At 41.2% G+C, this 9,361-nt stretch overlaps 1 long non-coding RNA gene across 1 annotated transcript; it reads left to right on the top strand.

Moving 5' to 3' along the window:
• Positions 1-4,660: 4,660 nt before the first annotated feature.
• LOC138750321 (uncharacterized) lies at positions 4,661-8,956 on the top strand. Its single transcript, XR_011349259.1, has 3 exons — positions 4,661-4,877; positions 6,615-6,919; positions 8,656-8,956. It is a non-coding gene; the product is annotated as an uncharacterized lncRNA (long non-coding RNA).
• The last annotated feature ends 405 nt before the right edge of the window (positions 8,957-9,361 follow it).

Consider the following 9,361-nt stretch of genomic DNA (forward strand, 5'->3'; position numbering starts at 1 on the left):
TTTTGCCTCCCTTGTTGCTCGACGTGTAATATTGATGAGTTGGAAAGATGCTGTTGCCCGTAAAAACACTCAATTACTCTGCGATATGGTGGCAGGCCTAACTTTGAATTAATGAGATATTCTTCCACAGATTCACATTTAAACATTCTATGTCCATGGGCACTTTAATTCAAAGTTTTTGTAACATTTAATCACTTGGACCTTGCTTTATATGTTTGTGTTTTTTAATGGTAGTGAAATTTTATGTACTCACTAAAGAACTTCAGAAGGGAAGGGGAAGGAATTTTGAGTATAGTATACTCCTTAAATCATGTTCTATTAGACATATGTTTTAATTGTTTAAATGTTTATCACTTTATTTCTGTTTGTTATGATATAATGGTTAGACATTATCAATTTATTTTTATAATTTGTATTTTATCTGAATATTCCTTTTTATGTATTACCATTGATTAATGGCTTCTGTTTGTTTCCTGTTTCTGTAAAGGCCACTGAAAATATTTTAAAAGAGAGCCTCATGCCTTTGAAGCAATGGGCCTCCTGCCGGGTACCGGATATGAAAGGGGGCACCAGCCGGACGTGGATTGGGCCTCCTGCCAGATGCCAGATGTGGTATAGTCCTCCTGCCGGATGTGGAATGGGCCTCCATCCGGATGCCGGATGTGAAATGGACCTCCTGCCGGATGTGGAACGGGACTCCTGCCGGATGCTGGATGTGGAATAGTCCTCCTGCCGGATGTGGAAAGAGCCTCAATCCGGATGCCGGATGTGCAGTGTGCCTCCTGCTGGGAAGGTAATTGTTTACATATTTTTTGGTCTCATGCACCTATTTCCACTTTTTGTGAAGATACCTTTCATATCTGCTCAGGTTCAGAATCAGGATTTATTGTCAAGAACATGTCCTAATATTTGGTGATTTGGGGCAGCAGGATGGAGAAAACATTCATCTTATAACCATCGTTCAGAACTAGACTTAAAAATAAAGTTAACAGTGCACAAAAAAGCAAGGCTGTGTCTTTGGCTCATTGATTATACAGGATCTGGTGGCATCAGGGAAGAAACTGACATTGTGGCATTGACCTCTATTCCTCAGGCTCCAGTACCTTATCCAATGATAGTAGATTGAGGAAGTTATGGTCTGGTGTGGTGGAGGTTTTACATGATAGAGACTTTTATTTTAAGACAGCATGTCATGTATAGGTTCTAACTGGAGTGAGTTCTGGTGCCTGTGATGTTACAGGGAGAGTTAAACACCCTCTCGAAATTATCATTTTCCTGAGAGATGGCACCTCCAGACCAGGCAGTGATGCAACCTACCAGAATGATCTGCATAGTACACCTGTGGAGGTTAAGGTGTGTCTTCATTGCGATAATGAATCTCCTCAGGTACATCTCACAGTATAGCCAATGGTGAGGCTTTTTTGTGAAAGCATCACCATGGAGGCTCCATGACAGATCCTCAGAGTTTTAATGCTTAGGAATTTGACGTTCGCGAACATCTGCACTCCTGACACCTCCATGAAGACTGGGTCGTGTTCTTTTGACATCCTGCTGAATCCAAAATCTTAACCATTGTTTTGTTGACATTGAGTGAATGGTTTGATTTGTTAGCATTCAACCAGCTGGTCTATGTCCTTCCTTCTTCGCTTCATCATTGCCATTTATTGTTTGCTGACCATTCTGGTGTCATCAGCCAACATGTCGATAGCAATGGAATTATGGCTCACCACACACAGTCATGGGTTTGCAGAGAGTAGAGCAGGGGGCTAAGCACACATCCTTGGACTGCGCCTGTGTTGATGATCAGTGGGGAAGAGACCTTGTTTCCAATTCGTCCTGACTGTGGTCTTCCAATGAGAATGTCAAAGATCCAATTGCAGAGTGAGGTACAGAGGGATAAAGTTAGTTGCTTTTTGACCAGCACTGAGGGAACAATGGTATTGAAGGACGTCCTGAAGTTGATAACTAATCTAATATTGCTCCTTTTGAATCAACAGAGACTACCTAAATGAATTGAACTATGAATTAACCACATGCAGTCTCTTTTGCCTCCCTTGTTGCTCGACGTTTAATATTGATGAGTTGGAAAGATGCTGTTGCCCGTAAAAACACTCAATTACTCTGCGATATGGTGGCAGGCCTAACTTTGAATTAATGAGACATTCTTCCACAGATTCACATTTAAACATTCTATGTCCATGGGCACTTTAATTCAAAGTTTTTGTAACATTTAATCACTTGGACCTTGCTTTATATGTTTGTGTTTTTTAATGGTAGTGAAATTTTATGTACTCACTAAAGAACTTCAGAAGGGAAGGGGAAGGAATTTTGAGTATAGTATACTCCTTAAATCATGTTCTATTAGACATATGTTTTAATTGTTTAAATGTTTATCACTTTATTTCTGTTTGTTATGATATAATGGTTAGACATTATCAATTTATTTTTATAATTTGTATTTTATCTGAATATTCCTTTTTATGTATTACCATTGATTAATGGCTTCTGTTTGTTTCCTGTTTCTGTAAAGGCCACTGAAAATATTTTAAAAGAGAGCCTCATGCCTTTGAAGCAATGGGCCTCCTGCCGGGTACCGGATATGAAAGGGGCCACCAGCCGGATGTGGATTGGGCCTCCTGCCAGATGCCGGATGTGGTATAGTCCTCCTGCCGGATGTGGAATGGGCCTCCATCCGGATGCCGGATGTGAAATGGACCTCCTGCCGGATGTGGAACGGGACTCCTGCCGGATGCTGGATGTGGAATAGTCCTCCTGCCGGATGTGGAAAGAGCCTCAATCCGGATGCCGGATGTGCAGTGTGCCTCCTGCTGGGAAGGTAATTGTTTACATATTTTTTGGTCTCATGCACCTATTTCCACTTTTTGTGAAGATACCTTTCATATCTGCTCAGGTTCAGAATCAGGATTTATTGTCAAGAACATGTCCTAATATTTGGTGATTTGGGGCAGCAGGATGGAGAAAACATTCATCTTATAACCATCGTTCAGAACTAGACTTAAAAATAAAGTTAACAGTGCACAAAAAAGCAAGGCTGTGTCTTTGGCTCATTGATTATACAGGATCTGGTGGCATCATGGAAGAAACTGACATTGTGGCATTGACCTCTATTCCTCAGGCTCCAGTACCTTATCCAATGATAGTAGAGTGAGGAAGTTATGGTCTGGTGTGGTGGAGGTTTTACATGATAGAGACTTTTATTTTAAGACAGCATGTCATGTATAGGTTCTAACTGGAGTGAGTTCTGGTGCCTGTGATGTTACAGGGAGAGTTAAACACCCTCTCGAAATTATCATTTTCCTGAGAGATGGCACCTCCAGACCAGGCAGTGATGCAACCTACCAGAATGATCTGCATAGTACACCTGTGGAGGTAAGGTGTGTCTTCATTGCGATAATGAATCTCCTCAGGTACATCTCACAGTATAGCCAATGGTGAGGCTTTTTTGTGAAAGCATCACCATGGAGGCTCCATGACAGATCCTCAGAGTTTTAATGCTTAGGAATTTGACGTTCGCGAACATCTGCACTCCTGAGACCTCCATGAAGACTGGGTCGTCTTCTTTTGACGTCCTGCTGAATCCAAAATCTTATCCATTGTTTTGTTGACATTGAGTGAATATTTTGATTTGTTAGCATTCAACCAGCTGATCTATGTCCTTCCTTCTTCGCTACATCATTGCCATTTATTGTTTGCTGACCATTCTGGTGACATCAGCCAACATGTCGATAGCAATGGAATTATTGCTCACCACACACAGTCATGGGTTTGCAGAGAGTAGAGCAGGGGGCTAAGCACACATCCTTGGACTGCGCCTGTGTTGATGATCAGTGGGGAAGAGACCTTGTTTCCAATTCGTCCTGACTGTGTTCTTCCAATGAGAATGTCAAAGATCCAATTGCAGAGTGAGGTACAGAGGGATAAAGTTAGTTGCCTTTTGACCAGCACTGAGGGAACAATGGTATTGAAGGACGTCCTGAAGTTGATAACTAATCTAATATTGCTCCTTTTGAATCAACAGAGACTACCTAAATGAATTGAACTATGAATTAACCACATGCAGTCTCTTTTGCCTCCCTTGTTGCTCGACGTTTAATATTGATGAGTTGGAAAGATGCTGTTGCCCGTAAAAACACTCAATTACTCTGCGATATGGTGGCAGGCCTAACTTTGAATAATCAGATGTTCTTCCACAAATTCATATTTAATCATTCTATGTCCATGGGCACTTTAATTCAAAGTTTTTGTAACATTTAATCACTTGGACCTTGCTTTATATGTTTGTGTTTTTTAATGGTAGTGAAATTTTATGTACTCACTAAAGAACTTCAGAAGGGAAGGGGAAGGAATTTTGAGTATAGTATACTCCTTAAATCATGTTCTATTAGACATATGTTTTAATTGTTTAAATGTTTATCACTTTATTTCTGTTTGTTATGATATAATGGTTAGACATTATCAATTTATTTTTATAATTTGTATTTTATCTGAATATTCCTTTTTATGTATTACCATTGATTAATGGCTTCTGTTTGTTTCCTGTTTCTGTAAAGGCCACTGAAAATATTTTAAAAGAGAGCCTCATGCCTTTGAAGCAATGGGCCTCCTGCCGGGTACCGGATATGAAAGGGGCCACCAGCCGGATGTGGATTGGGCCTCCTGCCAGATGCCGGATGTGGTATAGTCCTCCTGCCGGATGTGGAATGGGCCTCCATCCGGATGCCGGATGTGAAATGGGCCTCCTGCCGGATGTGGAATGGGACTCCTGCCGGATGCTGGATGAGGAATAGTCCTCCTGCCGGATGTGGAAAGAGCCTCAATCCGGATGCCGGATGTGCAGTGTGCCTCCTGCTGGGAAGGTAATTATTTACTTATTTTTTGTTCTCATGCACCTATTTCCACTTTTTGTGAAGATACCTTTCATATCTTGTCAGGTTCAGAATCAGGATTTATTGTCAAGAACATGTCCTAATATTTGGTGATTTGGGGCAGCAGGATGGAGAAAACATTAATCTTATAACCATCGTTCAGAACTAGACTTAAAAATAAAGTTAACAGTGCACAAAAAAGCAAGGCTGTGTCTTTGGCTCATTGATTATACAGGATCTGGTGGCATCAGGGAAGAAACTGACATTGTGGCATTGACCTCTATTCCTCAGGCTCCAGTACCTTATCCAATGATAGTAGAGTGAGGAAGTTATGGTCTGGTGTGGTGGAGGTTTTACATGATAGAGACTTTTATTTTAAGACAGCATGTCATGTATAGGTTCTAACTGGAGTGAATTCTGGTGCCTGTGATGTTACAGGGAGAGTTAAACACCCTCTCGAAATTATCATTTTCCTGAGAGATGGCACCTCCAGACCAGGCAGTGATGCAACCTACCAGAATGATCTGCATAGTACACCTGTGGAGGTTAAGGTGTGTCTTCATTGCGATAATGAATCTCCTCAGGTACATCTCACAGTATAGCCAATGGTGAGGCTTTTTTGTGAAAGCATCACCATGGAGGCTCCATGACAGATCCTCAGAGTTTTAATGCTTAGGAATTTGACGTTCGCGAACATCTGCACTCCTGACACCTCCATGAAGACTGGGTCGTGTTCTTTTGACTTCCTGCTGAATCCAAAATCTTATCCATTGTTTTATTGACATTGAGTGAATGGTTTGATTTGTTAGCATTCAACCAGCTGATCTATGTCCTTCCTTCTTCGCTTCATCATTGCCATTTATTGTTTGCTGACCATTCTGGTGTCATCAGCCAACATGTCGATAGCAATGGAATTATGGCTCTCCACACACAGTCATGGGTTTGCAGAGAGTAGAGCAGGGGGCTAAGCACACATCCTTGGACTGCGCCTGTGTTGATGATCAGTGGGGAAGAGACCTTGTTTCCAATTCGTCCTGACTGTGGTCTTCCAATGAGAATGTCAAAGATCCAATTGCAGAGTGAGGTACAGAGGGATAAAGTTAGTTGCTTTTTGACCAGCACTGAGGGAACAATGGTATTGAAGGACGTCCTGAAGTTGATAACTAATCTAATATTGCTCCCTTTGAATCAACAGAGACTACCTAAATGAATTGAACTATGAATTAACCACATGCAGTCTCTTTTGCCTCCCTTGTTGCTCGACGTGTAATATTGATGAGTTGGAAAGATGCTGTTGCCCGTAAAAACACACATTTACTCTGTGATATGGTGGCAGGCCTAACTTTGAATTAATGAGATATTCTTCCACAGATTCACATTTAAACATTCTATGTCCATGGGCACTTTAATTCAAAGTTTTTGTAACATTTAATCACTTGGACCTTGCTTTATATGTTTGTGTTTTTTAATGGTAGTGAAATTTTATGTACTCACTGAAGAACTTCAGAAGGGAAGGGGAAGGAATTTTGAGTATAGTATACTCCTTAAATCATGTTCTATTAGACATATGTTTTAATTGTTTAAATGTTTATCACTTTATTTCTGTTTGTTATGATATAATGGTTAGACATGATCAATTTATTTTTATAATTTGTATTTTATCTGAATATTCCTTTTTATGTATTACCATTGATTAATGGCTTCTGTTTGTTTCCTGTTTCTGTAAAGGCCACTGAAATATTTTAAAAGAGAGCCTCATGCCTTTAAAGCAATGGGCCTCCTGCCGGGTACCGGATATGAAAGGGGCCACCAGCCGGATGTGGATTGGGCCTCCTGCCAGATGCCGGATGTGGTATAGTCCTCCTGCCGGATGTGGAATGGGCCTCCATCCGGATGCCGGATGTGAAATGGGCCTCCTGCCGGATGTGGAACGGGACTCCTGCCGGATGCTGGATGTGGAATAGTCCTCCTGCCGGATGTGGAAAGAGCCTCAATCCGGATGCCGGATGTGCAGTGTGCCTCCTGCTGGGAAGGTAATTATTTACATATTTTTTGGTCTCATGCACCTATTTCCACTTTTTGTGAAGATACCTTTCATATCTGCTCAGGTTCAGAATCAGGATTTATTGTCAAGAACATGTCCTAATATTTGGTGATTTGAGGCAGCAGGATGGAGAAAACATTAATCTTATAACCATCGTTCAGAACTAGACTTAAAAATATAGTTAACAGTGCACAAAAAAGCAAGGCTGTGTCTTTGGCTCATTGATTATACAGGAACTGGTGGCATCAGGGAAGAAACTGTCATTGTGGCATTCACCTCTATTCCTCAGGCTCCAGTACCTTATCCAATGATAGTAGAGTGAGGAAGTTATTGTCTGGTGTGGTGGAGGTTTTACATGATAGAGACTTTTATTTTAAGACAGCATGTCATGTATAGGTTCTAACTGGAGTGAATTCTGGTGCCTGTGATGTTACAGGGAGAGTTAAACACCCTCTCGAAATTATCATTTTCCTGAGACATGGCACCTCCAGACCAGGCAGTGATGCATCCTACCAGAATGATCTGCATAGTACACCTGTGGAGGTTAAGGTGTGTCTTCATTGCGATAATGAATCTCCTCAGGTACATCTCACAATATAGCCAATGGTGAGGCTTTTTTGTGAAAGCATCACCATGGAGCCTCCATGACAGATCCTCAGAGTTTTAATGCTTAGGAATTTGACGTTCGCGAACATCTGCACTCCTGAAACCTCCATGAAGACTGGGTCGTGTTCTTTTGACTTCCTGCTGAATCCAAAATCTTATCCATTGTATTGTTGACATTGAGTGAATGGTTTGATTTGTTAGCATTCAACCAGCTGATCTATGTCCTTCCTTCTTCGCTTCATCATTGCCATTTATTGTTTGTTGACCATTCTGGTGTCATCAGCCAACATGTCGATAGCAATGGAATTATGGCTCACCACACACTGTCATGGGTTTGCAGAGAGTAGTGCAGGGGGCTAAGGACACATCCTTGGACTGCGCCTGTGTTGATGATCAGTGGGGAAGAGACCTTGTTTCCAATTCGTCCTGACTGTGGTCTTCCAATGAGAATGTCAAAGATCCAATTGCAGAGTGAGGTACAGAGGGATAAAGTTAGTTGCTTTTTGACCAGCACTGAGGGAACAATGGTATTGAAGGACGTCCTGAAGTTGATAACTAATCTAATATTGCTCCTTTTGAATCAACAGAGACTACCTGAATGAATTGAACTATGAATTAACCACATGCAGTCTCTTTTGCCTCCCTTGTTGCTCGACGTTTAATATTGATGAGTTGAAAAGATGCTGTTGCCCGTAAAAACACTCAATTACTCTGTGATATGGTGGCAGGCCTAACTTTGAATAATCAGATGTTCTTCCACAGATTCACATTTAAACATTCTATGTCCATGGGCACTTTAATTCAAAGTTTTTGTAACATTTAATCACTGGGACCTTGCTTTATATGTTTGTGTTTTTTAATGGTAGTGAAATTTTATGTACTCACTAAAGAACTTCAGAAGGGAAGGGGAAGGAATTTTGAGTATAGTATACTCCTTAAATCATGTTCTATTAGACATATGTTTTAATTGTTTAAATGTTTATCACTTTATTTCTGTTTGTTATGATATAATGGTTAGACATGATCAATTTATTTTTATAATTTGTATTTTATCTGAATATTCCTTTTTATGTATTACCATTGATTAATGGCTTCTGTTTGTTTCCTGTTTCTGTAAAGGCCACTGAAAATATTTTAAAAGGGAGCCTCATGCCTTTGAAGCAATGGGCCTCCTGCCGGGTACCGGATATGAAAGGGGCCACCAGCCGGATGTGGATTGGGCCTCCTGCCAGATGCCGGATGTGGTATAGTCCTCCTGCCGGATGTGGAATGGGCCTCCATCCGGATGCCGGATGTGAAATGGGCCTCCTGCCGGATGTGGAACGGGACTCCTGCCGGATGCTGGATGTGGAATAGTCCTCCTGCCGGATGTGGAAAGAGCCTCAATCCGGATGCCGGATGTGCAGTGTGCCTCCTGCTGGGAAGGTAATTATTTACATATTTTTTGGTCTCATGCACCTATTTCCACTTTTTGTGAAGATACCTTTCATATCTTGTCAGGTTCAGAATCAGAATTTATTGTCAAGAACATGTCCTAATATTTGGTGATTTGAGGCAGCAGGATGGAGAAAACATTAATCTTATAACCATCGTTCAGAACTAGACTTAAAAATATAGTTAACAGTGCACAAAAAAGCAAGGCTGTGTCTTTGGCTCATTGATTATACAGGAACTGGTGGCATCAGGGAAGAAACTGTCATTGTGGCATTCACCTCTATTCCTCAGGCTCCAGTACCTCATCCAATGATAGTAGAGTGAGGAAGTTATTGTCTGGTGTGGTGGAGGTTTTACATGATAGAGACTTTTATTTTAAGACAGCATGTCA

This window comes from Narcine bancroftii, unplaced genomic scaffold (genome assembly GCF_036971445.1).
Source record: "Narcine bancroftii isolate sNarBan1 unplaced genomic scaffold, sNarBan1.hap1 Scaffold_116, whole genome shotgun sequence".
Taxonomy (NCBI): Eukaryota; Metazoa; Chordata; class Chondrichthyes; order Torpediniformes; family Narcinidae; genus Narcine; species Narcine bancroftii.